The sequence below is a fragment of the Gouania willdenowi genome, chromosome 6, assembly GCF_900634775.1.
Source record: "Gouania willdenowi chromosome 6, fGouWil2.1, whole genome shotgun sequence".
NCBI lineage: Eukaryota > Metazoa > Chordata > Actinopteri > Blenniiformes > Gobiesocidae > Gouania > Gouania willdenowi.
In genome coordinates, this window is record NC_041049.1 from 633,773 (window position 1) to 642,094 (window position 8,322).

Below are 8,322 nucleotides of genomic sequence, written 5' to 3' on the forward strand. Positions count from 1 at the left end.
GTCTTCTGTGTACACTAAAGTAAGCTACGGGGTTCCTCAGGGCTCTGTGCTAGGTCCAATCCTCTTCTGTATCTATATGATCCCCCTTGGTAATGTTATGAGAAAATACTCTGTTAACTTTCACTGCTATGCTGATGATACCCAACTGTATGTATCAATGAAGCCAGGTGAGACAAATCAGCTATCTAAACTTGAGGCCTGTCTAAAGGACATTAGGGCCTGGATGGACCAAAATTGTAATTCTCTTTTAGCAGGCTGCCCGAGCAAGTCGCTTAAGACACTTCAGCTGGTTCAAAATGCTGCAGCACGTGTACTGACTAAAACTAGGAGAAGAGATCACATTACTCCTGTATTAGCCTCTCTGCATTGGCTTCCCATAAAATATAGAATAGAATTCAAGATTCTTCTTCTCACTTATAAAGCCCTAAATGGACAGGCACCAGTCTATCTCAAGGAGCTTGTAGTGCCATACAATCCCCCCAGAACACTACGCTCTCAAAATGCTGGACTACTCGTTGTTCCATTTGTCTCTAAAAGTAGTATAGGAGGAAGAGCTTTCAGTTATCAGGCCCCACTTCTCTGGAACCATCTACCAACCACGGTTCGGGGGGCAGACACCCTCTCTACCTTTAAGGTTAGGCTCAAAACATTCCTCTTTGGTAAAGCTTTTAGTTAGGAACCAGCTCATAGCTCATAGTTAAGATGTAATAGGCATAGACTGCCGGGGGGGGGGGGTCTGGCATGCTCGGTTGGAGAGAGGTTGGAGAGGGCGTTAAGAGAGAGGTCATTTAGGTTAGAGAGGGACCGGAGAGGGTCCCATTCCTCTCTCTAACACTCCCTCTATGTCTGCTTCTTCCCTTGTGTGTTTGCTCCTGTACTCCTTCTGGCTTTTGTCTTGCAGGTCCGTGGGATCCTCAGTGTGGAGTTACAGAGTCTCAACAACTCTGTCTCCACCCTTTCCTCTGCACACACCCAACACAGCATAACGTGGATGGCTGTTCATCATAGGAATGGGATCCACACAAGGTTCCTGCTGCTTAACAGAAGGTTTTCCTTGCCGCCATGATGAATTCATGTTGGGTGTGGGATACATATGTATGTGTATATACGTATATATGCATATGTGTGTATCCATAAAATGAAGAGTCCGTCCTTAAGACTGCTCTACTGTAAAGTGCCTTGAGATACCATTGGTTATGATTTGGCGCTATACAAATAAAAGATTGATTGATTGAGATTGATTTTAGGCTATAGACCCACTTTAGTCGTTTTTAAAAGCCTTTTGTGCAGTCACTCCTGTAGATTCTACTCAGCTTTCAACCATGATTACCTGTCAACATTGAGCTGTTCTGCAAAGCTGCATTTAAAACAATTGTATTAAATAATTCATTAATGTTACCATTGCAGTCCAAACAAATCAAACGTTGCACACCCTTGGCCTTGAACCAAGCAGCAGCCATGTTGAAAGTCTCCGGTCATTCACAAAGATATTTGAGGAACAGACAGACAGACAGAGATTCCTTGCTTTTATAGATAGATGTTACAAAGAACTTTTAATAATTCCGTAAAAGCTAAAAATAAAAATAAGATCAACTCTGTAAAAAATAGAAAATAAATGACTAATAGATGAATATCATACTAGTGAAAGTAACAGACAGGACACAAACCCAAAGTCAAGTAATTACCACCAGGTGGCAGCACAACACCACCATTATATAGTAGTGTAGTACAGTGCCCTGCTTTATATGGTTTATAAGTATTTTACATTAGTACTGCTGCACTAGATTAAAGTAAAATAAAATCACTGGACTGGTTTGGCAGTTTTAAACTGGTTTGTATCTTACAGTATTTTCCATCAGACTGTAGTTTTTACTGTTAACAGTTAAAACAGTGGTTCTCAAAACTCTCAACCCACGACCCTCCAAAATAAAGGTTCCAGAGAGCAGGGACCCCCACTGTAGCTGAAGGTGGTTGAACACAGACATGAACATTGAAGAACAGTCATGTGGAGACAGGACCATCTATAAGGGGGAATAAAGGAGAGATTTTTGGGGTCCATCCATAAAGTCAGTAAAATGATGGTCCATTGTTCTATGAATCTGTGATAACCACATTTATTTATTCATCTGAATAATATCCACTGTTATCCAGGAACGTTTATTATTATTATTATAGTCATCTTAAAGATGGAAATCATGGTTTTAATCACTAATAAAATGGTTCAATGTGACCAAAAATGGTTGAAAAGGTGGTGAAATGGGATTTTAAAAACCACAGAAATTGGCTAAAAGTTGTAAATTAGAGTGGATTAAAACAGACAGAAAAAGTGGTAAAATGGTTCAGTGTCAATAGTGGCTTAAAAGTGGCAGAAATGAAGGGAGGAGGTGTTGGGGTAATTTAATTTATAAAGTAGAAACAATTAGTTTGAACTGGCAAATAATAGGCATGACAAATGGTGAATGTGGTTAAATTGTCAAAAATAATCATGAAATATGGTGAAAAGAGGTTAAAAGTGACAATAATGAGTCAACATATGTGTGACATTAGTGGGAAAAGTAGTAGAAATGGTTTATAAGTGCTGAACATGTCTGGAAATTGGAAAAAATGTGCAGAAAAGTCATTGAAATGTGATGTAGAAGTGTCAGAATGCATTAAAATGAGCAAAAATACATTAAAATGAGCAAAAATATGGCAAGAAAAAGTGATGAAAATAGGTTAAAATATGGTGAGTTTAGTGGAGTTGCAGAAAAAGGGTAAAAATAAGCAAAAATGGTCTCAAATTGTTCAGAAGACTTTCTTAGTTTCTTGGAGGCATGTGGGGACCCAAATGGGGTCCTGACCCAAAGGTTGAGAACCCTTGGTTTTGGTACATAATGTCCTTTTGTTACTGGATGGATCCACTTGAGTTTTTCTTAATGAATTTCTGAACTAACATGAGTTTCACTCCAGCTTAAATTTCCAATGATGATGATGACGACGACGACGATGATGATGTAATGGTGGAGATTACCAGATGGAGGTTAAAGAGGAGCTGGGAAGATGAAGTAGAGCAGAAGTTCTTAAATCGTGGGTTGGGACCCCATTAGCCGTCCCTGGCATTTTCTTCAGCAAGAGTAGAATTTTATTTTGAAGTTGATTTCTTATTGTAAAAAAGTGTAATCAATGCACAGCTTTTCCAAATGTAATAGTTTTAACCAATGATTACTGAGTAATCAATAAATAAGAGGAAATGTTGAATAGTTTTATAGAAGATGAGAGTGGAGGTCTTTCTTAATCTTCATCACTTCCTGTTCAAACTGCCGATGTGAAGGGTTGATGATGTCACAGCCTCTGTGTGTTTAGGTGTTCTTCCATTACTTGTTCAGTTGAAGTACCACTGACTGCAGTCCGCAGTTTGGGGCGGAGCTCAATGCGGCATGCTATTGTGCTGTGTGATTCTCATACAGTTTAAAATAATCAACCTCAAAATAAATAAATCGTGCCATACAAATAATTTTATATGTTACATAATTCTATAGGCATAGAAAAAAAAACAATATGGTAAGGGTAAGGGTTAGGGTAAGGGTAAGGGTTAGGGTAAGGGTTAGGGTAAGGGTAAGGGTTAGGTTAGGGTAAGGGTAAGGGGTAAGGGTAAGGGTTAGGGTAAGGGTAAGGGTTAGGGTAAGGGTTAGGGTAAGGGTCAGGGGTAAGGGTAAGGGTTAGGGTAAGGGTAAGGGTTAGGGTAAGGGTTAGGGTAAGGGTCAGGGTAAGGGTAAGGGTAAGGGTAAGGGTTAGGGTTAGGGTTAGGGTCAGGGTCAGGGTAAGGGTTAAGGTCAGGGTAAGGGTAAGGGTAAGGGTTAGGGTAAGGGTTAGGGTAAGGGTCAGGGGTAAGGGTAAGGGTTAGGGTAAGGGTAAGGGTTAGGGTAAGGGTTAGGGTAAGGGTCAGGGTAAGGGTAAGGGTAAGGGTAAGGGTTAGGGTTAGGGTTAGGGTCAGGGTCAGGGTAAGGGTTAAGGTCAGGGTAAGGGTAAGGGTAAGGGTTAGGGTAAGGGGTAAGGGTTAGGGTAAGTCAGAACGCGATTGGTTTGTTGAACATTGAGCGCTGCTCTGAATTGCAGGCTGCAGTCAGGGGCTCCTCGTTCAGTTATTTTATGTAAGGGGGCGTGGCCAAATGCTTCAGTTTCATTCTCATGATTTGAAGATTGTGGGCGTGGCTCCTTCTTTTGTTTGCCACACTTTTTTCGTAAGCTTCACTTTCAATAAGTCAGTCGGTCTGTCTTGTTTTGTAATTATCATTAGATGTGATTATGGATTATTGATCCCTTTGATAGATTCAATCAGGAAACTTAAAATGAGCAGCAATGATTATTCCCTGTTTGGTCATGTTTGTGTCAACACGTGTGAGAGAGTGTGTAGACTCCTCCCTCGTGTCTCCACTCAGGTGTTCCTCATCTCCTGATTACCTTCTGTCACTATTTAAGGTGTGTTTGAGTCCTTCACAAACCCTGGCAGATCAAAGATGTGTTTCCATTCCCCTTGGTAATGACCCTTGTCAGCTTTATAAACGAACCTTTGACTTTCATCACCATAATGTATTTTTAGTTTATTTTCCAAAGTTCTACTTTAATTTTGTCTTTTCAACTTTAATCTAATTTTTTCAATTTCTTGCTTTTGTTTTTCTGACTATTTTTTTCTGTTTTTAGTGAATTTTTGTTCCTGAACTCAAAGGGCATTTGAAACAACAGATGCATTTATTTCTTTATTTATATAAAAATGTACACTCAACTTGGTTTAAGACACTGGATAGTTCTGTCTTTAAGCCATAATATTGATGGCATTATAATTAGTCTATGGACTTTACGCATAGCAGCGTTTCTCCAGGATCACCGTAATTGACCTGGAATGGGTCGAGAGTTGAAGCGTGCAGCGAGTCGTCTTAGGATGGATTTCCAAGTATCTCGATAATTCAGAAAAAAAAATTTGCACAAAAAACAGGGAATTTTTGTTTTCTTTCAAAGTAAACTTTTTTAATTTGTGTTATTGTTTAGGCAGATAAGAGCTGCCAGTGTTCAGCCTGAGATATGAACAGATTTAACAGACACAAAGTTTAGAGAACCAATAATCAATTATTTATTTATCAAAAGCAGGAAAACAGAATACTTATCATAGACACAGCTGAGGCCTTCTATTGGCTATCTTACAAACGTGTAGATTCCCAGTAGAAGAGCCCAGAACTCTGGTTCCCATGTGTTTTATCCAGTTGTTATCTGTGGCTCCTCCCACATGGCATAAGACTTTCAGTCTTCTGTAACAATGTAAACTGACTTTTTCACTGCTCTCTGCATTGTCTTCTTTCTCCAGACGTCACATGGTGTGCAATATGTTCTAAACGTGGTGTTGAAACACAACTATCTCAGCAGTGGTCATTACATCACATGATTTATAGAACAAATCAAAGAATCACATTCATAGTAATATCATTTACAGTGTAAACACCCTCCAGTTTGTCTCTGAAGTTGAGAACAGAGAGAAACCAGCTGTTTATTAAGTCAAAAATATGATTTAGACTTTTCATTATTTCATTATTCTGACACATCTGAGGTCTTTATTTATGTGAATTACAGAAATCATGTTGACACTTTGTTCAAGGGCATCACAAAGCATTAATATCATCATATTAACATAGATACTGTATGTTGGTGCCTTTCTGCACCAGTACAAACATTAGCTGAGATATAACTTGTGGGAAACATCTTGATTGTAAAATCTATTAGGTATTATCATAAAGTACAGTTTTCTCTACTTTATATAATTTTAAATGTAATGTTCTACAACTAATTCTAATGATTTTACTGTTTGTAGATAGTTTTATTTATTCCAGTGACAGTTCTAAACATGTAGAACACTGATTGGCATTACATATACTGTATATATATATATATATATATATATATTTAAAAAAAATCTCTTCCTCACCCTCCGCAGGCTCTCCAGACGCTGTCCAGTTTTTCATACCTGAGGCTCTTTCTTGGACGTCTGCCACTGTGATGGTAACTGGATTCTTTTCAGGGAGGTTGCTGTGGTCCACCCTTGAAGCCAATGGCAAGCCACTTGCACAAGTCTCCATCAAATGTGGCATATTCCAAGGAGACGCCCTATCCCCACTGCTGTTCTGCATAGGCCTGAACCCCCTCAGCCAAATAAGCAACAAGACTGGCTATGGATACCGACTCAGGAACGGGGCCACCATCAGTCACCTCCTCTACATGGATGACATCAAGCTGTACGCTAAGAATGAGCGAGACATAGACTCACTGATCTATACCACCCGGATATACAGTGCAGACATTGGGATGTCATTCGGACTAGAGAAGTGTGGTTGATGGTGACTAAGAGAGGGAAGGTAGTCCACACAGAAGGGGTCTCACTCCCAGAAGGAACAATAGGAGACATTGAGGACAGTTACAAGTACCTCGGAATCCCACAAGCAAATGGCAACCTCGAAGAGGTGACAAGGAAAGCGGCTACGGCCAAATACCTCCAACGAGTAAGACAGGTCCTAAGAAGCCAGCTCAATGGCAAGAACAAGACCCGGGCAATAAACAGCTACGCCCTGCCAGTAATCAGATACCCTGCAGGAATAATAAGCTGACCAAAGGATGAGATACAGACCACAGATCTTAAGACGCCAAAGCTCCTAACCATGCACGGAGGGTTCCACCCCAAATCCAGCACTCTGAGATTGTACGCTAGCCGTAAGGAAGGAGGACGAGGACTAGTGAGTGTGAGAGACACTATCCAGGATGAAACATCTAAGATCCATAAGTACATCAAGGACAAGGCTCCAACAGATGACATGCTCAGTGAATGTCTCAGACAATGGGGAACAGAAGATGAGGTGCTGGAGGTTCCATCATGGGAGGACAAGCCCCTACATGGGATGTACCACCGAAACATAACTGAAGTGGCGGATATCAGGAAATCCTACCAATGTCTAGACAGAGCTGGACTAAAGGACAGCACAGAGACACTCATCATGGCTGCACAGGAGCAGGCCTTGAGCACCAGAGCAATAGAGGCCCAGATCTACCACACCAGACTAGACCCCAGGTTAGACTGTGCAAAGAGGCCAATGAGACAATCCAGCACATAACTGCAGGGTGTAAGATGCTGGCAGGGAAAGCTTACATGGAGCTCCATAACCAAGTGACTGGTATAGTGTACAGGAACATCTGGGCAGAGTATGGGCTGGAAACCCCAAGGTCAAAGTGGGAAACACCTCCAAAGGTGGTAGAGAATGACCGAGCCAAGATCCTGTGGGACTTCCAGATACAGACGAACAGAATGGTAATGGAGAACCAACCAGACATTGTGGTGGTGGACAAAGAGCAGAGGAAAGCCGTTGTGGTTGTCATAGCAATACCAAGCGACTTCAACATCAGGAAAAAGGAACACGAGGAGCTAGAGAAATACCAGGGGCTCAGAGAAGAGTTGGAGAAAACCTGGAGGGTGAAGGCATCAGTGGTGCCCGTGGTCATTGGGGCACTCGGGGCAGTGACCCCCAAACTGGAGGAGTGGCTCCAGCAGATCCCAGAAAATACATCAGACATCTCAGTCCAGAAAAGTGCAGTTCTAGGAACAGCAAAGATACTGCGCAGAACCCTCAAGATCTCAGGCCTCTGGTAGAGGACCTGAGCTTGGAGGAAAAAAGAGACCGCCCGCGGAGGGTGAGGAAGAGATTTATATTTATATATATATATATATATATATATATATTCATTTTTAAGTTTAGCTTATATTATCATTATGGAGTTCATTAGTCTAAAGTATATGTTGGAGTTAGATTTCTTTTAAACAGCTTTTGTAATGTGTTTTGGACTGTTTTCTTTGTATGAAGTTCCTTTCATGTCTAAAGATTGATTGGTTGAATATATTCTGTTATGCTGTAGATATTTTGAAAGAAGGCAATATACATATAGTTGTATTCATAATTATTGTAATATTTGAGCTTTTTGTTAATCTAGTGGGTTTGATTGTGTTCACAGTTTAATTATCTGCTTTTCTGAAATCATTGTCATCTGTTGTTTCTGAACTAACGGTTCTCAGGATCAGACTCAGCTGTCTTATCTAGGCCTACTTTATGACCTGCACTTTAAAATGTACCCTCGTGCTATCAATTGGAAATATTATTTTTAATGAAGTCAACTTTTTAAATTTTCTTTTTTTGATTGAAAATATTTTTTGTGATTGAATAATAAAGACATAAATGAAGCTCCATGAACAGGAGAACAAAGGAGCAGTGACCCGGCGGGTTTGGTCGGGTGTTCAGCTTCTTCTTCTTCTCT